A 25,552-nucleotide genomic window follows, 5' to 3' on the forward strand; every position below is an offset into this window, starting at 1 on the left:
TAAATTCATTTTAGTTATAGTTAAATTTAGCTATAATTTTAGTTCAAATATTCTTTTGATTATGATTTTAATGAAATAATAAAATTATTATTAATAATTATAATTATATTAATAATTATGATATGATTTTAATCAAATATAATATGTTTAAAAAATAATAGCATTTATTCGAAAATATATAAACTTATAACAAATTTTATCAATGATAATATTTAATAAAAACTTAATCATAATACAATATTTAAACCCAATGAACTTGTTTATACATTGTAATGCAAACGTACACTGAGAGGGATACACTGAAAATTATTTTTGGTGAATTTCTGCCAATTTTAGGAATCCCGTTGTTTGTGCCAGAAGATCTTTAATTGTATCGTAACTAAATTAGTATTCCAATTTAACCTCGCTTTTTCATCTCTAATTGCCTTTATCCATAATTAATATGGAGAAATACGATTAAATAAACTTCCAATCCAACTCTGTTTTTTTTATGACCACTGAATAACTGACCATATTTAATGCTTCATGTCCATTTAAACCGAATGTGGGAAAAAACCCAATTAATGGGTTTCAGATAACTGACCTACTGTGCTCAAATGCATAATTGCATCCCTAAATTCACCTTTTTTAATTCAGGATTTGCTGAAAAATATTGTAGTTTTGAAGTTCAGTAAAAAAAAGGATTACTGTAAGAAAAATACTGTAGACTGAGCAGATAATTAAAAATCAGATAATTTGGAATGGAGAAAGGGACCTAATTTTTTTAAAAAAAAGATGAAGTATATACCCCAGTGTACAAGTCACCCTTTTGCATAAGTCGACACACATTTTTCATTATTAGATACAAAATTTCTGTAATGTCGGGTGTATAAGTCAACAGCTGCCGATAAACCATTTATTCTTCTTATAGTCGTCATGTGTAAAGTGATGCTATACTCTGTAGCAAGTTAAGAAAAGACCATTTCGGTATTGAATTTAGATAATCATTCGCGACTGTATATAGTTCTATTCTATTTCGTTACTAAATCACACAAATATCATCCTCGACTGTATAGTTCTGTTCTATTTCATTATTAAATCACACAAACATGCTTTCACAACAATAATGAAGCTTTTAAAAGCTAAACACGTCAGGTAGAAATTTAATTCTTTTACGATATATATCACAGAATGATTAGAAAAAAAAGAGTATAGTTTTGCAGTCTTATTGGAATCTTTGACTTAGCGACATATTTCTCTTACAAGAACATTCGTTTTCAAAGGAGATGCAGCAAGAGCATTCGATTTGATTGGACCACTAATAATGGCGCGTCTCATGCTGACATGCTCTTAACAAATCAAATGTGAGATAAAGAAATTTTACTTTTGTCTCTCTGTAGAAGAAAATCGTCTGCAAGCAAACAAAAAACAATATTTATTATTCTTTTATTAGTTTCTTTCAATGCAAACAGAAAGACATATTTGTTAAGATTTTTAGATATAATTTTTATTAATTCTTTTTACTTTTTAATTGATTATTGTTTCTGATGAGAAAGAAAGCAAAAATAAGGCAGTGGAATATCATTTAAAAAATTGGCGATATTGACGTAAGCTCGTGCTGGGAGCTTGACATATATTTGAAGTGCAACTCAATAACACTGCTAATGTTTTTGAACTCGACCCAGATGATGCTCTAGAATATTAAAGTTTGTAACTTTATGGTTTGTTTCAAAAGAAGTGCTTGCTGAGCGTTCCTTCATCCTTTATATGTGTTTTACCTCGCTCTAAAGTTTCTACTAATATTTATGGTAGAGCAGTGATAACTCTGGAAGCAGAGCGTTCGCCTTCTAATGAAGTGAACCGGGTTCAAATCTCACCGATGCCTGGTCGATACGAATCCGCCTCTGGCTTGCACCGATCACAGTGTTGACGTTAAATATCTTCAGTGGCAGACGGATCATGGGTTAGAGTCTCTTTGCCGTCAGGCTAAACGTGGGAGGTTCTCGTGGTTTTCCCCTCCATGTAACGCAGATGTAAGTTTGCTCCATCAGAAAGTCCTCCACGACTCCACGAAGGCAAATTTCTCCCAATACTTTATCCAGAATATTTCTTGCCTCCTGGATTGAATTCAAAATTACCAAGCTACGGAGATGAACATTAGCAGTCGTAAACGCTTAGAAAAATTGAGTCTGCTGTCCAACGACAGTTATAAAATGAAATATGTAAGCATAAACTAATATTGCTAATAATAAAGACATCGCCTGCAAATAAATAATTGTTTGCCTAAGATTTTAATAACTGCAATTAAGTGCCATTTCGAAAAGTTATTATTCGGAATTGAGCTGTTTGCAAACTTTTCCTTTAGTGCAGAAAAAGACACCGGTATTTCATACTATATTTCATAACCATATATTACTAAAATGCTAAATTTAATGTTTTTCAGTTATTTTACCCTAAATTAATACAAAATAATAAAAAAGTTGCCTTTTTTACTTGTAAATTCTGTTAATCATATTCAAAATGGTATCAAATAAATGCAAACTAATAAGTCCATCAAAAGTTTCAAACATACTTAAAAAATATGACTCTATTTTCCTTCAACGAAAATTTATAAATCTCTTCTCAATTTCATTGAATCATAAAGTTGAGTACAGAGATATTTAAAAAAGCAATAGGTGGTGAAATAAATATAAAGAAAAATTCAATTTTCGTTGATGTAAAACTTTCTTTTAAGTGATACTTCAACTTCTATTTGAATTAATCAAATTTTCGCTTTTCAGCCTGAGCTTGCAATGTTTTTGACAAACAGTAATGAAATTTGGTTTTTTTATGCCTCTTTAGAATATTTATAAGCTTCAAAAATTGCATCTCAACCTTCTTCATTCCCTTTTCCATGATTTTTCATGGACTCTCAGTTCATCATTCATAAAGCTTCGGAAATAATATGATTTACCCCTACGGGTAAAGGAGCAAGTTATGTGTTCGATGTGCATATATCTATATATGGCCATACATATATATGGTGAAACTTCATTTCCCTCAACCCGTCGTGAAATTATTTCCGGCGGAGTGGAGATGGGCCATAAATTGCAGCACTTTGACTTGCAAAAGTGTAAAATTTTACTCCGTACCTCGTGATGTATCGTCACGTCAAACGATTTATGGCGTAAAAAAATCTTAGAAGGAGAAAATATATTAAAGAGATAAACTTTCTTCAAATACAAATGTCTATCACGCACGAAAAGCTATAAATTAAGAATTTTCCATTACAAAATTTCGTATGCACTACTCAAGAAAGTAATTGCCTTATTTCTTGAGCAGTTAAATCACGTGATGTAAATATGCTGCTTGAATTAGTAAAATCAACATGCTGAAAAATGCTAATGAATCTATCAAAAAGGAGAAAAGGATTTTTTCAAGTAAACGATTGATAACTTAAAAAGTAGTTTCTCTATATAACATGAAAGATAATTTTCATCTTATCATTTTTTGCATTCTCATTCATCTAGATGAATAAATCGCATGATTTAATTACTAGTAAGAAAATAATATTCAAACAAAACAGACTGTTTTCAGTATAAAACTGATAAAACTTATAACACTATTGTTTAATGTTTTATCCCTTATTTTACAATATTTATTAATAATATTTACTTATGCAGCATCCCTCTTAATAACAGCTTTTTTGTTATTAGTAAGTCTGTGATTATTCAGAAATAAAATTTCAAAACCAAATGTTGTGTAAGTTACAGGCTATATAAAGTTGTGCCTGCTACAAGACTAAGTATATTATAAACTAACTACAAGTGAATATCTAACTATGCAGTACTTTACGATAAAATATAGTTCACGTTTTCAAATTAGCGAATAAATTGTTTTTAAAGTTTATGTACAGTGCACAAAGGAAAAAATAGACCAACCTTAATAGCTTTTGAACTAATGATCGGATCTTCACGCTGTAGGACTCAATGTAAATGTTTCGAGGGGGTTATCTTAGATATGCTAATTAGTGTAGACGATATTTTAAGTTACGAAACTTGATACAAAAAGTACATTATCTGAATAAACATACCCTTCTTTTGATGCATTCTAATTTCTGACTACCAAAGTATTAGAGATAGCAGCAATCTGGCATATATGATCAAAATAGTTTGGTCAGGAGAGCTGTCCAAAGTTTCTGAAGTTTGTGTGTTTTTACGTAATTCTTCATATCTTGAGAAATATTTAAGCGAATTAAAAATATTTCATGCGCCATTATAAAATTCATTCATCCAAAGGAAATTCCATGAAAATATAACTTTTATTATAGATTACTTATTTTTTATTATCTTATTTAATAATATTCAAAAAATTTTGTTTTGTAAGAGATAGAATTTTTTCACATCATTTCAAAACATGCAATTTTAAATGGCACAGTACAATATATGTGCGAAATCGGTCGAATAGTTCCTGAGAATTCAAATTTTAAAAATATTAAATTTTCAAAATTTAATTCCTCAGGTTCTATTTGACCGATTTTGTTCAAATTTTACGTTTTGCCATGTAAAAATGCATTTTTTCAAATGATGTCATAATGGCATAATTTACAATTCAAATTTTTTTCGACTATTACAAGATAAACTAATAAAAATTAATATATACTTGAGCACCACTAAAAATTGTTGTTGCATGGAATTATCACTGGTTAAATGTATTTAATAATTGTATGCAAAAAAAAAAATTAATTCGCTTAAATTTATTTTCTAGATATGGCGAAACACACAAGAAGCAAAATTAAAATTTAGGGGTCCAAACTTTGGACCACTTTCCTGACCAGACTATAGGGACCATATTTCCCAGATTGCTGCTACCTCGTATATGTTTGGTGTTAAAATGTGAATGCGTTGAAAAAAATGTATGATCATTTAGAGAAACTACGTTTTTTTCATAACTTTAAACATAAGCTGCACTAATTAACATATTTGAGGTCACTCCTTTGTACCTTTTAGTTTGAGTCCTAGAACGTGAAAATCCAATCATTCGATCAAAAGTTATTCAGGGTGATCCGTTTATTTATTTACTTTTTTAGCTCACTGTACATCTTAGTTTATTCATCATTCGGAATTATAATAATGAATATGAGGTAAAGACTTAAATTTCTGATCTCATTTTAAATATTTTTTTTCTTTTTAATATTATCTTTTGCAATAAGATTACATTTAAAATAAAAATTACTTAGAAAATAATTTTTTTTATTAAATAACTGAATTTTAATGCATGAAACACTTTATTATTCTGTCAAATTATGTAAAAAGAAATATTTTTTATAACAGAGCAGTATTATAAATGAACAAAACTGCTTCGGAAAAGTTATTTTCGGTTGTTACCTGTTGAACCTAATATGTATGTTTTTATCATCTTGAAAGATAAAATAATTAACAGATGTCTACAATGAATTTAATCTTACAACTCCATTTGTCAAACGTATTATCAGTACTTTACAACGTTCATAAAAAGGCATTTTACAGTTTACTTTTAAGAAATCAATAATTATTTCTCCAAACGTAAAAAAACATTGAACCGAGTGTTTCATTTACGTTTTAAAAATATCCCTTAACTGCCATGCATACAAATAGGTGACTGTGATATAATATTGAAAACATAATAATTTTATGATTTAAATTAAAAGGAGATACTTATAAACCGAAAGAGTTGCCGTAGAAGACGTTTGTTGCTTGTGCATCGTCAAAGTTGCTGGGGCTAAAGAGACAACACTCCAGTTTGGCTCCTTATCAGACTTGCGAGAGATACCCCCAAGCAACCACCACAGCAACTTCAACAAAAACTACTATGAAGAGCCCTAGTTTCTTTTACTCCAATAGATCTTAAATTACTAAAAACATGAAATCAAGACTACACGGAAGAGTTTAATAACGTTGTGATCAAGTTGAGATTTTTGATCGTGAGGTATGCCACTATCCGGTCTAGCGTCTGATATCACTAGTTAGTTACAATAGAATCATATAGATGTTTGTACAGCAGTCACCACTGAACTATTGAATAATGCTATATATAGCAAAGCAACCCACAAATTAAATATAATCAGTTAGTTACAATACAGAATCATATAGATGTTTGTACAATAGCCACCACTGAACTATTGAATAAAGGTATATATAGCAAAGCAACCCACAAATTAAATATATTCAGCTAGTTACAATACAGAATCATATAGATGTTTGTACAACAGTCACCACTGAACTATTGAATAAAGCTATATATAGCAAAGCAACCCACAAATTAAATATATTCAGTTAGTTACAATGCAGAATCATATAGATGTTTGTACAACAGTCACCACTGAACTATTGAATAATGCTATATATAGCAAAGCAACCCACAAATTAAATGTATTCAGTTAGTTACAATACAGAATCATATAGATGTTTGTGCAACAGCCACCACTGAACTATTGAATAAAGCTATATATATCAAAGCAACCCACAAATTAAATATATTCAGTTTGTTACAATGCAGAATCATACAGATGTTTGTACAATAGTCCCCTCTGAACTATTGAATAAAGCTATATACAGCAAAGCAACCCACAAATTAGATAAGTAATATATTCATAGCGTTAGATAAATTAAAAATTTCTATATAATTAAAGATATCACGAATTGGTGTCTACAAGCCAGTGAGCTATCGTCCCAGCTCGTGCTGATTTGAATGAAAGTAGGTAGAAACACCCTCAGTGTTTGGTTAAAATCGTGTGTCATAAGGTCGACTGCCATGCGTGGATCGTTTACGTGGAAAAATAGTCCAGTGATTGCAAGCAGCTTTAGAACTTCCGAAGGTAGAAACCACAACTTATTTGCACATAGTAAAGAACGCGTCTGAAATGCCGTGTGGCATGATGGGTAATCTATCTGATTTCGGTTTAAGCTTTTTTCTTCGATTCAGGGAGGAATATCACAATAAGAAACGACTTTACGTGAAATCAGATATTGGAATTTATATCATTTCACTTTACTTCGACTAACTAGCTTTTGAAAAAAAAATTTAGGAAACAAAACGCTAAATTAAATAAAGATTTTAATGTTATGAAAGCCAGATTTGGCAGATAAACAGAAAAGACATGCATTTATCAGGTGAAGGCGGCAGTAAGTAATTTTCACCAATTAGCATGTTAGGTAACCGCATCAAACGGTACTGCACACTAACTCTGCCACAAAAGCAACAAAAAGCATAAAAAAGGGTAAGATTACAGGGGAAAATCTCTTTTATACCAGGAAATAAAGGCAAAACTTTTGAGGCCTGAGCAAACTTAGAAATTCTATTTAAAATAAATAACAATATAACAAAGTTTGGTATAAAAAAAGTTTTAAAAAAATCATGAAAGATTTTTATTTTCGCTCAGGAGCATAAAAAAATTTCGAAATTTCTGTAAAAACTATTAATTTCTTTATAGTATGTCTCAAAATGTATGCTGAATATAATTTATGAATAACACCCTAGAAAAATTACACTGTCAATCAAAATTAAACTTTTGCAGCATTACATTTCAGAAACATCTATGCATATTGACAATAAATGAAATGTGTGTACATTTATTAACGATTGCTTAAAAGTTATAATTCATTCATTAAGCTTTTATTATTTTATTATCCGATAACAATTAAGCCCATTAAGTAAATTAAGGCAATTTGCAACGCATTTCTATGCTTAAAACTATTGTAGAAATAGAATAAATCTCCCTTAATCACTTCTAAAAAAAATCCGTCTCCAATATCTAAGATTTTAGCATCTAAACAACAATTGTCTGTCAGTTGAATGCATACATCTGCTCAGCTCTAATTTACATACCTCTTTATACGATGAACAAAATTAATTTAAAACAGAAAAGCTGAAGTTTTGTGAAAATCGAATAGATTCTGTTGTCAATTCCCAATTCAATTTCAAAACATATGTTTGTCTTAAAAAAAACCTATATAAAGTAAATTAAAATAGAGGCAGCCAGTTCCACCAAACAAACTTTGTTTTAAAGCGAAACATTGAATTAAATTTTTCAGCGAGAAACGAAGAAATGGAAGCTCTTTAGAAAAACAGAACTCATTCATTGCAGAGGACGAAGCGGGGAGTTTTAGTTCGTAATTGAGTAGGATACAGTATGTTTCTTTCTTACTGTTATTGTTACACTTCTTTTGTAAATGGAAACCACAGACGATTTCCATTTGTATGTTAAGAAGCAATTTCTAAAGTAGTCCAGGAAAAAGTACTTTTTCTATGGATTTCGATGGAACATCAATTTTGTTCGATATGAGATGCTTACTTTAAGCTTTATTTTTACAAAAGTTCTTTTGTATTAGATTTTAGGATTTTGTCAGTAGATAAGATTTATTTGGTATATTTGGTGACGCTAGATGTTATTTTTTACAGTATAAAATAACACAAAGGAAATAGAGCTAATTTAAAACATTTAAAAAATTTGCATAATTTATAGTGAACTTTTGGAAAACAATTGCAATTTACAAAATAACTCACTTTAAACTCCATCTTTACAAAAGTTTTTTTTATTAGATTTTTTTCAGTAGATGAGATTTATTTTGTATATTTGCTGATGCTAGATATCATTTTATATAGTATAATACAGAAGGAATATATTAAGTTAATTTAGAAGCATTTGAAAAAAAATTACATAGCTTACGTTTGACTATTGAAAAAAATTGTAGCTTACGAAAAAACTTATTGCAAGCTTTATTTTTTAAAAATATCTTTTGAATTAAATCTTGGTATTTTGTCAGCAAATAAGATTTATGTAGTATATTTGCTGACTCATTACTACAAATTATTTTATATAGTACAGCATAACACAAAAGATATATATCAAGTTATTTTTTTTTTAAAAAAATACATAATTTACTTTTGTCTATTGAAAGAAAAATGCAATTTTCAAAATAACTGATTGCAAGCTTTACATTTTCGAAAGATCTTTTGTGTTGAATAAATGTAAATGGATGTTGACATATTTTTTTGTCTTCTTAACGAGTCTGTTTAGTTTTCCAACATTTACACCAAAATGTTACTTAGTATTGTTATCAGATAGGTATTTTAGGAAAAAACAATAGAAATATCTTATTACCTATATGGAAATCTTAGTGTTTTACGCAAAAACTATCTGTACAATAGGTAAATAAAGCTTATAGTTATATTAATTTAAGGCCATCAAGTAAAGATTTTTGCTCTGTTCTTTTGTTTTGAACACGATCACAAGCAGACTTAGTTGGATAAAAGAAGAAATTATTTATTTTAATACAGCTCGCATAACGCAACGCAAACATGTGAATTAGGCGCGTAATTATTGATCATCGAACGGATTCTGAAAATGCAAAAGAATCTAAAATGTACAGTAAGTTACTATAACCTATATCTTTTCATTTAGTGACCTACGTTCATGAGGCTTTAGAATTGTCTTGTATGACCAAATAGATTACATAATTAGCACTGTTACTCTTTGGTTCAGAAAAATGATGGAGTGACGAAAGGCCCAATTTAAAAACTAAAAAAGTTACATTGGATAGAAAATTTGAACTAATTTAGGGCAAATTTTCGCTTTAAAAAGATTAATTTTGAGCTAAAAAAGCGTATAAGAAATACATGAGCAGGAGTACTAATGCATTTAAATCAACTTTCCTGGCAACAATTTTATCTTAAGTCCAGTTTGGTCCAAAATCGGTTGAATATGGGTCTTATATGAACATGAACCGAGGGACCAAATTGAGATGATTAGGTTTTTTTAATAGTGGTCCTATATAGAGCCACTATTGGCCTTCATGGGGACATTATAGAACCTATATTGGCTGAAAAATGAATGTAAAATATCGAGTGAATCTGATAATTCTATATACGACCAATATCGGAAAAATAAAGGTCCTTTGAACTCTTATTGAGCCAATATTTATGAATATTGGTCCAATGAAGGCCCAGGTTATTTTGTTACTAGGCTTACTATTTGAATCTTATTTTTTCTTATTTTTATGCCAAACTTGAGCGTTATAATATGGCTTTTTATATTTTTACGTCATATTTACTTTTTGTATCATATTTTAGTTTTTATATCATATTTTAGTCTTTACGTCATATTTTATTTTTACATATTTTTTCCATGCAACATAATTAATGCTTGATTTGAATAGGAAATCAGAAGTTTCAGAGAGCTAATACTTAAAAAGTACTGAAAAATATTTTTTAAAGAAACCGGAGATAGAAGTCTAGTAGAAAACGAAGTTCCTTTAGATAGAAGTCTAGTGTACCAAAACTTTAAAGAATAACAGTAATTTTCACTTGCTTTTGTTGTATTTTTAATACAAATGATACTGAAAGGCAGACCCAATTTCCAGTTTGCGACTATCAATGTGCAACTCCAAAGTCTTGCAATTTTGAACACAGCCCTGAAGACAAGGGATCAATCATTGGGACAAACCTTCACAGAGAACTATATTTGATGGAACTAACCTGCATTTGCGCCGCATGGTCATGAACACCTCCCACGTTTAGCTCGAGAGGAAGTGGATTCTAACCCATAGTTCGTCAATTACTTAAGATATTTTGGGTCAGCACTGTGTTCAGTGAGAGCCGGGAGCAGAATTCGCACATACCAGCCACTGCTGAGATTCAAACAGCTGTATTTTTAATTCTTTTTCTCCCTGCATAAGATAGTGAGATTTCTTTTACATATTTTTTAATAGCTTATACAGGAAAAAACAACTCAAAATAAGCTAAGTGAGAAATATATGTTTCTCATGTGTCGGTTATACCTCTCAAATTCCATTCAAGAGCTTTCCTGTGTGTCGAGCAAAAGTTAATTAGCTTTAAAATAAATATTTTACAAAATGGATATATTATTAACTAATTTAATAAATAACTTCTTTAGTAATACAGACTACAGTTCAAACCCACATCTTTAGCAAATAAAATTAAATTCACTTTCTAGTCTTAACAGTATGTTAACGAAATAAATATCCCTTTCCAATTTCTTTCACGTGTCAAACATGGCAAGATAATCCTCTTATTCTCTTCCATACATTTAACTCCTTTCATCCTCTCCTAAAAAATTTTTCAAATTCCTTTCCAAACTTAATTTTTTTTTCTTCATTTTTTATTTATTTTTAAAGCGCCCTTTATATTCCCTTTGTTTATATTCCCTTTGTTTATATTCCCTTGAAAATTAAACTGCATTTAGTTGAGTTGAAATATTATTAAAAGAGACACTGATACACACATTCAAAATTGTTTTAGTTTTCCTACTTTATATGGTTCCGCATTATATAGTCCCACACTACATAGATAGATATTTTATTTAAATATTAACTTAATACAACTAGGGATCACCCATTGCTTTTAAGATTATACAAGATTTCGATGCGAAATGTATCCACTCCAAGTAGACAAACATCGAAAAATCTCAACTCAAATATTGACGTCTCATACGTTGAAGTCATTGAAATAACATGTATTTCACTGCCAATGTTATTTGGCATGTAAAGTAAATCTGTGCAGCTCCATTAGGAAAAAAGTGCCTATCATATATAACCTAATTGTTCATAAAATAACTATCTGCTGTTTTACTATTGACAAATCATTTATTTCATGTGTATATTATTCTCAAACTTTTACAATAAGAGAGGAGACAAATAATTTTGGGAAACAATATGAACTAGACGCCATTGGCAACCATCTTGGCTTAAAAATTATAGTGAACAACATATAAACTGGTATGGTAACCAAGCCGAATTCGCAACACAAATGGAATTTTAACATTCTAATTCCTCAATATCTCTTCCAATACAAACACCTTAATTAGTTCAAAATTAATTTAAATAATTAACTGAATTCATTTCTTAACAATTAACTTGGTTTTCCTTCAAAATTATGTTTTACAACATGTAAACTTTTATGGTAAACAAACCGAAAGCGCAACACAACCGGAATTTTAACATACTAATTCCTCAATATCTCTTCCAATACCTTCACCTTAATTAGTTTAAAATTAATTTAATTAATTAAATTCATTCATTTCTTGGCAATTAGCTTGGTTTCCTTTCAAAATCATCATGTACAATATATAAGCTTGAATGATAAACAAGCCGAATGCGCAACACAACTGGAATTTTAACATTCTAATTCTCCAATCTCTCTTCCAATCCTAACAACCTAATTAGTTTGAAATATTAACCAAATTCTTTCACCTTCTAGCTATTACTTAAATAATTTGCTTCTATTTTAAGTATTTTAGAGATATGTCAAAGTTCTCTATGTCTAGGATTTATTAATATTTTAAAATCTACCCGGCAGCTAATAAATAACACAAACAAACAAAATAAGCTTGAGTTTGTGGTATTTCAGCATAGTAGACAGCAGAAGTACTATTAAAATTATTTCCATTTGTGTCGCTATGTGAAAAAAGATGTAAAACTCTCCATTACTCTGAATCTCAATAGCATCGCTTGAGCCGAAAGTTGAGTATTATGTAATAAATATCCTATTGCTCAAAAAAGGCAAGCTCCATCATCTTTAAATGATATGACAGTATGCGGCACCATAGCATCATTCATGTTTAAAATTCCTACAACCATTTTAGTAAGGATCAAATATAAATCCAAGCAATTTTTATAAAGATACAAACACACACGCACACACACACTTATTCTAAAGGAATATTTAACAAATACGAAGTATGCAACACTACTTAAATTATTACACTAGACAACCTAACAAAATAAATAAAAATAATAATATTTCCAATAGATAGAGAAATACCCGAGTTTACGCTGTGACTGCAGAGATTGATATCTTTGATACCTTCCTTAGCAAACATATTAAATAAAAAGTATATGTTTAAATTCGGATACGTCTGGCATTTAAAATATGTGTTTGGAAATATCTGCTAAAATATAAATTTACATAAACTCCAGCGGAAAACTATTTAATTTCAAGGCTTTCTTAATAAAGCAATTCATTTTATTGTTAGACTTCCTTTTCAGTTATTTGCGTTGAAAACTGAAATGTACTAGTTGTTTAGAATCGAAACAACCTGCCAGGATTAGTATGTGAAGTATACAAAATTTATACTTCAGATATATTATACTCTGCATTTACTGTTAAACATACAAAAAATATGCAGTTAAAGTATTACAGAAGAATTACAAATACGTAACATATTAAAGGAACAAATTATCGTCTTCGTCATTAAAACTCTGTCGTTATTGGCTTTGCCAAAAAGCATAAAAAGAAAAGAAAGAAAGTTAAGCATAGTTAAACGAATATTTCCAAATAATTAGGAAATGTTATTAAGAATTTTCACAATAACCAGATGGCCAAACTGGGAGGAAAAAAAACTAGTTTTGCATATTTCAACGATAGTTCTTTTGTTTGCAAGCCAAAATGATTAACTCCCTGTCACATGCAAGTAACAGCGTATTTTTACCACTGCAATTTCCAGGTTATCTTAATTAAGCTGTTCTAAAAAACTTCTTTAGCAGAAGTGATATTAGATTAAAGCTAAGACAATAGTCTGCAATTCTCTTATTTAACTTAATTCTATTTTGAATATAGACGGAAAAAAAGTTAAATCTAATTACGAATTTATAGAATTATAAGAAAATAAATATTTATTACATTTATTTATAATAATAAATAATTCGCATTTTTAATAAAAATAGACAGAAGTTTTAAAACTGAATAAATAGTAAATAGTTTTAATCATAGTTGTTGTTGTTTCGTATGCTACTTTCCAATAACAGCAAGCCTGCTTGGTAAACTAAACGAATTTAAGACAGAGAATGAATTTCTTGCTTTTCAATGGCTCTATATATGTCCAAGAAAATGACTTCAGCCACACACGTGTCATTGCCCGTTCATAGGGTGGACCCTGTCGAACAGGACATCCATTCATACATCCACAGGTCGAACAGGACATCCATTCATACATCCATTCATACATCCACAAATAGTAATTTTTTCCTGAACCAGAGAACGATTAATCTCTAATTCAGTAGCCCAAGAGGAAGGATTTGTCATGGGAACATAGAGGACTTTGTGACATGACAGATTTAACATGCATCAGTCACCATTTACTACATGGAGAGTTTTCTGTCAACGAGGATCGAACTCACGACCTCTTGGACATGGGCCCAATGCCCTACCAACCAGGATATCTCAGCCCATCATAAAACGTTTTAATAGCCTATTATAAGCACCCTCAATAACTTTTTTATCGAATGAACATACAGTGTGAAAAAAAATGGATACTCAAATTTCATGAAACTTTCTTAGTTTTTGAAGAAACCGTTTCCTGATGTATGTACCCAGAGGAAATTCTTCAAAGTGGCGAAACGACTATCGCACTGCTATGAGGTTTCGAGTTGAGGAACCGTTTCCCTCACAATTGATAGTTCGTGCTTCGTCACAAATCTCGTGATTCGTGACGAAAATGATTCTCAAAATTTACGAAATACAGCTCAAGGATTGCTAGATCATTAGAAGAGAGTTTTATTTCTGATCGCGCACTAAGTTGCAATTTTTCAACAAAAGTTCATCATGTATACCCTCAATAGTTAGTGTTATTACTTAAAACTACATAAATGAATACACTGTCCATGATCTGAAATTATTAGAAAATCAGAATAAAGAATACAGCTTATTATGAGAACAATTAAAAAATTCTTAGACATAAATACGATTTTTCTTTTACAATTCAACCTATTTTCTTAAAAATAAACTTTTTTTAGTACTTATGAATCGGGTAAAAATTATAAGGCTGTTTTTATCTAGCAGAAAACAAGGGACGATCGGAAATTCGCAATTCAACTCAATGCATTTAAAGTTCCAAGTGGTACAATTTACGTCTCTTTAAAAATTATAAAGTTATTCCAATTTCTTTAAAAAAAACAATTTATTAATAAAAATATTTTGTTTATAAAAGTATCCCTTCGTTGTTATGGGAGTAACTTCCAGAAATAGTACATATTTAGTTAATTGTTTATTATTTTCGGCATATAAACTCAATGATCAACGTGAAGTTGGTAGCGCAGGTGGATTACGTTAGCAAATTAGTATTTCAAAAGCTGTCTGAAATAACGGCTTTATATTGTTTAAAATTATGTTTTGAAAAAGGTGTCTCTATAATACAAAATTTAAAGTCAACGCTATTTGAAAAAAAAAATTAAGTTATGTACTTAATACCAAAATTAATAGGAAAATTATACTAATTCGTTTTGGCAAATCATAAAAATTGCTATGATATTATTGAAGCCAATGACCAAGATCGGTCATTCAGCAAATTGAATATAAGACTTTTTTCGTAAAAATATGATTAATCACCATATTCTTCCATTAGTTTCGGAATACCAAAATGAACATTAAATTTTATAATTGATAAAGTTACAAATTTAATCTTCAAGATTTTTACAAATAATTTTTATTCTTAATGAGGGAAAAAAATAAAGTCACAAAAATAGTCAAATTTTTAAGCTTCATCAAAATTTTCTTGTCCAAAAATCCTCTAAGTTACAAAAGCGCGTGTAGTGGCCTATTTTAATATTATTGTTAATTTTATAGTTTTGGCCCAAAAGTGTTTTGTGCTAATTTATGAGGTATTTTAATATGTATAAGTATTTACTATATATTTAAATATATATTCAAATATATCTTTTTCTGTATATAAGTTAATATACCGTACAAAGAACGGAAAACAGACATACGACCTTTTTTACTCTATAATGAAGGATCTTCTTCATTATAAATGGGAAAATCCCGATGTGAGAGAATCGCAAACAAGTTACAACAAGAAGTTGACCAATAGGGTGAGGGGAACAAAATTATACAAGATAGCCACCAACAGTTAGGAGATAATAGATAAATGTGTAGTTGTGATAGAAGTGAAGCGAGAATACTAGATACTGCAATAAGACGTGGATTAATTTTCAGAAACATAATTCCAAGCATTTGAAAATGTTGGAAACTGCTTATAAAGTCATTAATTTGCACAGCAGCTTTTTTAAAGATATCAAAAGATTGTAAAAAATCTTTATCAGTGTTATCAGAAGAAAATTCAAACCTACCATTACATATCCATCTATGTAGAACGATTGAAAAACACTTAAAATCTTAAATTTAATCATTTCTCTCCCGTTCTCTAAATCAATTTATTCGTACAATTTTTTTTTTTATTTAAAGCATTTTATCTTAGTTGGAAATAAAATATTTCTTAATATTGGAAACTGAAACAAAAATTATATAGAGAATATCTATATTGCAATCTTAGATGCTAATTCTAGCATAAAATATAGCATCCTAAAGATAAATGTTGGATTACTTGCAGCGAAAAGTTGAATATGATATATGCGTCCAAATTTTTAACTTGATATATTATCAAAAGAAGAAAATGTCTTATTTTGCTGTAAAAATTCTTTGTAATCAAAGTGAAATATTGATATGAAAATTCTTCGAAATCCATACTAGTTATTAAAAATATTAAAATTAAACTGTCGGAAATACAAATCAAGACCAATCAATTTAGTAGATTTATTTTTTTCTAATTTGTAAGGCAGTTTTGACAAAGTTGACTCGAAAATTATTGTAGAAACGCTCCTTTCACACATCTAAGTAATACAATTAGTTTACATTTATCGAAGTTTTTATGCAGCTCTCTTACCTCAACTATTTGTTAATATGAAACTTATTTTTATCATTGTATAAAGGCTTAACTGAAATCTCAGTTTAAAATACGCCAAATTATCAATAATTTACATATTTTTTATATGAATTCCTGATCATAAATTGTAGATTTACGCATTAATTCAAATTGTCGAATAAGTAGGAAATAAGTCAGGAATCTTTTTATTTCTTAAAGGAAGCTTTCAAATTCGAATGTTTGTAAATAATATTTGAAGTTACTAAATAACTAATTTCAGAATGCAAAGCGGCGCACTTTTATTTCTCTTTTTATTTTTTTTCTCCATTTTACTTGTAATCTAGAATTGAAAGTGATTGAATTCAGGCGTAAAGTTAAATATATGTTTACCATTTACGCAAATTAGCTAAGTAAAAAATTATCTTTACAAAAAGTTACTTTTGTTTATTTTTGAAAGATATTTTTTCCTTGTTGCTGTTTGTTGATACAGTAAAATTCATTATTTGTTTTAAAATGAAACAGTGCTCCTTTTCTCTCAAAATATTCATTTCTCAATATTTTATATTTGCTCAACAATGCTCAACATTGGCACTTGGAGTGTTTACTTCATATTTAGAAAATTTAATTTCCGAATACTTTTGAACAAAGATTTGAACTTTAATTACATTTTTAATTTTTCGACAATCACGAATCTTTAGTTTAGTTTAGTTAATTTATATTATATAATATTCTTAAAAACTGTAAACTTCATATAGTTATATTTATATTATATATTATAAATAGGCTCGTTACGTGAACTTATGTTCAAAACTTTGATTTACCTTCTAAACTTTGATTTGATTTGACGAGATATTTAAAATATATCATTTCACAAATAATTATCAGCTATCGAATAAAAAAACTCCCTTTTTTATAATCTTACACTTTATTTTAGTTTCAGCAAAGATCCGTACTTTTGAACATAAAATATTAAATTAATATTCTTTTTTTCTTGTCTTAAAACTTTTTTTATTTGAAGATATTTTTTTTAATAAAATAGCAATTAAACGTAATTAATAACAAATTAATGACAAACAAACGTAATCAACAGAGAATTTAATTTTTCTCGGATTTCTTTTTATATTTTGCCACGGCTTTGGATTTTAAATGAAACTTTTGAAAGGATTTGGGGATCACTTCCATAAAAAAAGAAATTAAAAAAAAACATTTTGACATAGGGGAGACACTGGTGTCTCTCTTATGTGTATATAGTTTTCAGATTCTCTAATTACAAGCAAAAATATATGTTGGTATTTCTTTTATTATAAAAAACAGACTAGTAGGTTAATAAAAATATTTATTCGATTACTGGTATTATATTTGTACTAAAATATAAAATCAAAAAAATAGCAGTTTGAAGTTTTTTTTTCATTCGTATTCATTACAAGCAAAAATATGATTTTTTTTTAATCTTTTATTAATAAAGAACAATCCAATGTTTACTAAAAAATTTGTAAGATTTTCAAAATTGTAATTGAACTAAAAGATGAGATCCAAAAAAATATAGTTTGAATACTTTTTCATTTATATTCATAAATTAATCAATAATAGATTCTGTAAATTAAAGAAATTTCAATGATAAATAATTGTTTCTCTTACATATAAATAACCTCAAATAAGGGCAAATTTGAAAAATTATTGTTTGGAAATAGGCCGTCGTTGTAAGATTTTATCGTTAACGCAGAAAGAGAGACACTAGTTTCATGCTGAATTTCATAACCGCAACTTATTCAAATATTAAATATATGATTTTTTCTCTTGTTTTAACCTAACCTAATACAAAATAATGAAAAATATGTGTCAAACAGTTGACAAAAAAAGAAATTTTTTGTTCTCCTTTCTTAAATTGAGCTTAAATAGTCTTTAAAAAGTTTATTACAACAGTGACAATTCATATGATTGATTATAAGCAAACGAAAAGAAACTTGCAAATATGAAGAACATATAGAACTATAAAGAAGGCGATAGGGAAATTTTATACAGTATCGTTTTACCAACGAAATATTGAAAAATGTGAAAATAAATATTCTAAGAAATAACAATAATAATAATAAATGAATAAATATAAACTATAGTAGATTTTCGGACGAAACGGGGAAAATGTAATACGTAAAGCATAGATTTCTAGAACAAAATACGAGAAAAAAAATTTATTATTAAAATTCTCGGGAGGAGAAGCTTACTGCATTGCCTCTTTAAAATTTAAGGAAAAAAAAAAGAAAAAAAGCAAGATATATTTAAGAACTGATTTCTTAAAGAAAAAAAAATTTTAAATAATTTTTTTGCATAAATCTCATCTGTGTATTGCAGAATATACTGCAAGAAAAATGGAAAACATGATGTGAAGCAGCAAATTTCGAAATATCTAACAGTAATTTGGTCACCATTGAAATATCTTTTCACTATTTTCTAAAATTGAAACTTGATGCGAAAAAATTAATGCTTAAAAATTCAATACTTTCACAAATACAATTCTTTTTCTATTCTGAATTTTGAAAAAAAAATAGAAAAATAAAATTTGGAAACAGATTTTTTTTTTTTTTACATAACATCTAAAACGTGCAAATCAAAAGTGTATTAAATTGACAATGTTTCCTACTTTTTTTCTTTCTTTTTTTTTTCTTTTTTTCGAATTTAAATTATTCCATATTTATGCAATATGCTGGATAATAAAAATAAAACGGAAAATAATAAATAAAAATGTCTGAATGTCCGATTGACGTGCAGGAATAAATTGATTCGGCTACAATTTACCACTGCATCAACAAATAATTTATTCCTTAGTAACGGTAAATCGCAGCAACTCATCGAATATTCCTTTGAAATATGCGGAAAACCTTTTTTCCTGGCTTCAGGTGTTCTTTTATTATCATAACTTTTTTATAGTATATTTTTTCCCTCTTTTTAATATGGAAATATGAATTGCAACTGAAGAAAAAAGTTACGAGAGGGTAGCCTCCGGCGCCAGCTCATTCAGCAGAATAGTATTTACTTTTTTTATTTAATACAATTCGGAAGTAAATAAGTTGCTTTTCGTGCAAAACGCAACTGTAGTTTTTCAATTTTTGTCTATTTGCTATTGATTTTAAAACGAATTCAAACATCAGAATATTGTTATGGTGGCTCCATCTATACGTATAGAAGAGCACTAAAAAGCCGATCACTTTTTTCGCATTAAATCATTTACTTAGCACTTATTTAACACAATTTTTTTTTTTTATTTAAAATTGCGTAGTTTTAATAAATTTTTAATTCCGAAATATAGTAACTTTATTTAAGCTTTGCTAGTCTTATAGTGTTAAATAAAGTCAAAGCAGCTAAATATTACGCATTTTTCTTTTATATTTAAAGTGGTAAAAAAATTTATGCTTTATCTCATTTGTTTGCTTTATAAATAAAATTCAAAATGATTTTAAGGTAGGTACTTTATTTATGTTGCACTAGAGTTGCACAATGGGCTAGTGGCGATGGTCTGGGAAGCATCCCTGAGGACGATCCGAAGACATGCCATTACAATTTCGATGCTTTGCAGAGGAGATTGCTCCCCTGATTCGGTAGCCCGACGACCTGCCCACGAAGTCGAAAACTCAACATTAGAACAATTTAACGAGGGCCGATACCGTGCACCCTCGGTGCCTACGCAGGCTGATCAAAGTGGTCTCCTATTGGGAACCGTGTCTTTACGATCAGTTCACTACAAGAATAAAATGCTTTTAAATTATTTTAAATGAAAAATACAATTTGATGGGGGTTAGCATTCTGCATATTTGTAGGATTCACACCGCAAAGAGTAGCAAATTATTTTAGCGTCTTTACTTTTAATACGTTTTACACAAAACACTTTATTGATAATTAATGTTTTGAAAAATAGGTTGGTTGTCTTTTGATATAGATTTTTAGCTGTTCAATAGATTAAAATTATATGAAATAAATTTTGGACACAATATTTTGTAAAATAATTTAACAGAATCATACATAGTGATCAAACTAAACACGATTCATGCAAAGGAGAGAATGAATTTCAAAAAACTTGTTTGTAATTAAATAAGATAATTAGAAAATTAAACAAAACATTAAGGTAAAGAAAATTAGATAGAAATCGTAAATATTACTAAAGGAAAGCAANAAAAAAAAAAAAAAAAAAAAAAAAAAAAAAAAAAAAAATGCGCTATAAACTAAGACGGAGGTAAAAAAAAGGATATTACTGGGGAACCTGAGGATCTTGAATCCCGTATAAAACTTTAAGCTGAATAGTCTGAGCTGTTTTTTTTTTTTTTNTTTTTTTTTTTTTTTTTTTTTTTTTTTTTTTTTTTTTTTTGCTTAAAGTAAATGCAATAAAACAATAATACGAAATAGATTAGGCTGAAATCAATCAATTGTTCTAAGTTTCATGGAAGCCGGAAGTGGCTTTACTGTTCAAAACTCAAGCATTAATGTTTACTTATGATAGTATTAAATGGGGCTTAAAACTATTTTGAGAGTCAACAACAGTTAAAGGGGGCCAGGAAAATTAAACTAAATTCAAAGATCGATTTATGGTTGCTTTGTCATCTTGGAGTCGTGAAGATATACGAAATAACAGCAGACGAAAATTTAAAATATAATTTAAGGTGATAGAATATTTCAATCAATCATTTTTCCTTGCCTAAGCTTTTCGTATCAGTAATCAAACAATTCATGTTAATTAATAGTAAAATTCAAAAGATGGTTGCACTAGTTCGAGAATTCACTACTTATAAAACTGTTTATTTGGTAGGTACTTTATTTACGTCGCATTAGAACTGCACAATGAGCTATTGGAGACGGTCTGGGAAACATACCTGAGGATGATCCGAAGACATGCTATCGCAATTTTGATCATCTGCAGAGAGGATGGCTTCCCTCCTTTGGTAGCCCGACGACCTGCAAACGAAGTCGAGCATTTTACGGTAGGGCAGCTTAACGAGGACCGATTCCGCGCACTCTCGATCCCAACGCATGCTGATCAAAGTGGTCACACATCCGCTTACTGACTGTAGCCAGAGATGCTTTACTTCGGTGTTCAACGGCGTCTTTACGATCAGTCCGCTGTGTGGGACAATTATTTATTTGAATAGCTCACCAAAACTAAGCATTTTCCTTTTTCGAACCAATTTCCTATATGTTGCACAGAAATAACGTGAAGTGTTGGGTTAAAAATGAAATATTCGTTGGTTGTGAATCATCAAAGCGTTTAAAAAATGTCCTAAATAACAAAAGATATAAATTGTAATATAATGCATTAAAAATTTCAATAAATAATTTACCTGGCAACTCTTGAGGTATTTGATAAACTTTTTTACGAACAGCGTGGAGAAATTAATTTGTAATATAATAAATACAAAGACGATTTAAATTAAAATAATGAAACCAAACAACTTCAATATCTTTCTGGAACAACAGTTAAATACCGAAAATTAACAGTTAAATATTTTATTTTTTCCGACCAATTCCACAGAAATAACACATAAAATGCTTGGTTAAAAATGAAATATACGTAGGTTATGAATGTATCAAAAAGTTTAAAAAATGCTCGAAACAACTGATATAAAATTTAAAATATAATGCAATAGTGTAAAATATTAGTATAATAGTGAATTAATCTAATAGTTAAAAAAATATAATACAATGTTAAAGAATAATGATGTAATAAATATTTTTTATTACTTACCAAACTTTTTAATATGAATAACAATCCATGGTAGCTAATAATAAAATTCAAACTATACTTCCACCAGTCAGAATTTCGAGTTTCATCACCACTTATAAAACTAACTATTTATTAGAATAACTCACCAAAACACAACATTTCCATTTTTGAACAAACTTCCTATAACGGTCACTGATTTATTTCTGAGTGAAATTTTCCAAATAGCTTGCCTTCATGTTTAGTGTGCTTAGGATTGTAATTGTTTCGAAGCGGCCAACTCACCACCTGACCCTTTACCGGATGTTCCTTAACATCATTAGCACCAGTCTGAATGGACACTTTGCACATACAACATCCAACTTTAGCATACATTAAAGAGTTCCGCAGGATGAGAGGAATGTATAAATTGGAAGTTTAAATCATGTACTCACACGAATAAATATGAGCTGGCAAGTTTCTGTTGCGGCTAATGTTAATTGAGTTACATAATATTGTTTCAAATTCTATTCCTTCAAAAGTTATCACGGGCTTAAGTTTTAAGGGACATGAACACAACCAGACATTCGTATGCAAATATTAAAATGATGTCAAAGCGAAAATTAGCATTTTAATAACTGATATACATTTAAATTAATTTTGGGTTGGTTTAAATGTTTTATTTTTAAAAACTAAGCTCTGCATCTTTATTTTGAAGATTCTTAATTGCATTTAAAAATATTTTTTTCAGACAAAAATAGTTAGTGTGTAAAATTTAAATAAATGTATAAAGTCGTATAACACTGGCTTTGTGATATAATTACATGATGACTTACATAATGGAATAATGAATATTTTCATCTATTTGAAAGGAAGTTTAGTGGTTAATTTGACCGTAATAAACAATTGCATAAGGATAATTAGTTTCAGCACAGATATTATAATTAACATTAAAGTAAGATCTATTACACAATTTAAACGACAAAATAAAAGCTCAGACGAGAACAATTTTTTTCAGGAAATACTAGCATGCATATATATACACTTATTTTTCTTTTTAAACTTTTCTTGTTTCTGTTAGATATTTCAATTTGGTGCATTGAAATCTCCAAAGTATTTTATGATTAAAATTTTTTCCAAGATGGGTGTCGATCATTAATCAGTCACACTTTGTAGAAAGTGTGATCAAGTCACATTGTCATGCCATCGATTTCAACACATGATGCATTACACTAGATAAGTACAATTATAAACGTGCTTGCAATTTTTAATTTTTTTAACTACTCAATCTTTTCTATACATAATATTTCTGGCAAGAACCTTCGTCAATGTTTCAGAGTTGTTTTTTTTTTAAACTAATGGACATTGATTAATTGAATGATATTTTATGAGTGAATTGAGTTTATAAGGCCCCCAATAACAAAAAAGTGTCCAGCCGTTTTCAAGGGAATTTTTTCAACAAAATATCTATGCATAGGTTTTAAACGGATAAATCAGTACCTAACCTACCTTTATGTCTCACAAATAAATGCATGATAATGTTCAAAAATATTTGTTTCGAAGTTTGCGAGAAACCACAACAAAAAAAACTATTTTTCTATCGCTCGCTTTTTTAAAAAGAGAAAATCAAAATTGCTCTATTTACCTTTGCAGTAATTTTTTTAACGTGTTTGCTTCTCTTTTGATAAAACGTTAACATTTACTCCAAATCAAAATGAATTAAGACCGGGAGAACCTGATTGGTAGGGCGTTGGACCTATGTCCAAGAGGTCGTTAGGTCGAACCCCGTCGGTTGAAGACTCCCCGAGTAGTGAATACTGGCTGAACCACTTTAAATCTGTCGGGTCACAAAGTCCCCCATGTTCCATTAATAAATCATACATTTGAAGGTTTCTCATTGAATATTGATCGTTATCTGGTTCAGGTCAAAAGTACGATCTGAGGATGAATAAATGGATATATGAATGGGGTATGACGCAATTGTGCCTAAAGTCATATTCTTAGTCATAGATGGTGCCACAAAAAAATTAAACGCCTCCTCTGCCTTAAATACATTTGGTTTAATCACGCTGGCTTGCTAGAATTTGCAAGTGGCACTAGAAACAACAGCAACAGCAAAATGAATTCAATGTTTCTTTCGTGTTTTTAAAAACTTACAGTTTTGCAATCAGTTACGAAAGTCAAGTAATCTGTTACAATTATTAGATAACATGAAACCCATAGTAAGTTTGAGGTAAAAAAAAGAGCTCTCATTGTTCAAGATTTAAACACGCTTTCTTAAATAGAAAAAATGCTTTTTTCACATATAGAAAACTTTTTTTTCTATATATTTATGATAATAATCAAATACAGCGTGAAGTTTTCTAAGGGAAGGATGATGTAGCATTTACTTTAACGACGGGATCCTACAGCTCTAGATTTTTGATTCTGAAGAATTCTGCCAATCTCAAATGCCATAATCATTGGAATTAGGAAAGTTTCAGAAAAGAAAATGTTCTTATTTAATATCTTGAGCATAAGTATCATCTAAGAACGTTCATATGTCGGAAACATTGTTTGAATTTGTTTTATTGAAGATCCGGTAGTAATCGGTTAAAAACCTACAAGAAAGCTATACGAAGAGCACATTAAGAATTTTGGAAGACAATAAATATATACTATTTTTAAATATGTTTTCCAATGTTCCATTCTGCTACTGGTGACGATATTAGATGTTTGATTTTTAAAGTTATTGCATATTTATACGCTAAATTTATCTCGTACTATTTAAGATTTGTGTACGAAATTAGCTTGCCTACATGGCTTATATTTACAGATAAATATGAACTTGTATAAGATGTAAAATGGGCCAACAACAATTACAGTGAAATAAGCTATACTTAAATCCTTTTTCATCAGTGATGTGTGCTTTATATATTGCCCTGTTTTCAGTTATTTTTCAATTTTTACATTTAAAGTATTGAGCCTTCCGTAACTTCTTTCCGACTCTGAGTAAAGTTGATAAAAATGACCTAATTTAAAAATAGCATAGTAATCAAAATTTGAACCTGATGATAAAACTGATAGGTCTGCCAAGAAATTGACTCACAGAAAATTCAAAACTTTTTTTTCTTTATTATTATTATTAATACTATAATCATTGTTTTGAAAGCAGATATCAGTTTCTGAAAATAATTGTATTCTACCATTTCTGTGTGATTTACCGGGTTCGGTAACTG

This window comes from Parasteatoda tepidariorum, chromosome 5, assembly GCF_043381705.1.
Source record: "Parasteatoda tepidariorum isolate YZ-2023 chromosome 5, CAS_Ptep_4.0, whole genome shotgun sequence".
NCBI lineage: Eukaryota > Metazoa > Arthropoda > Arachnida > Araneae > Theridiidae > Parasteatoda > Parasteatoda tepidariorum.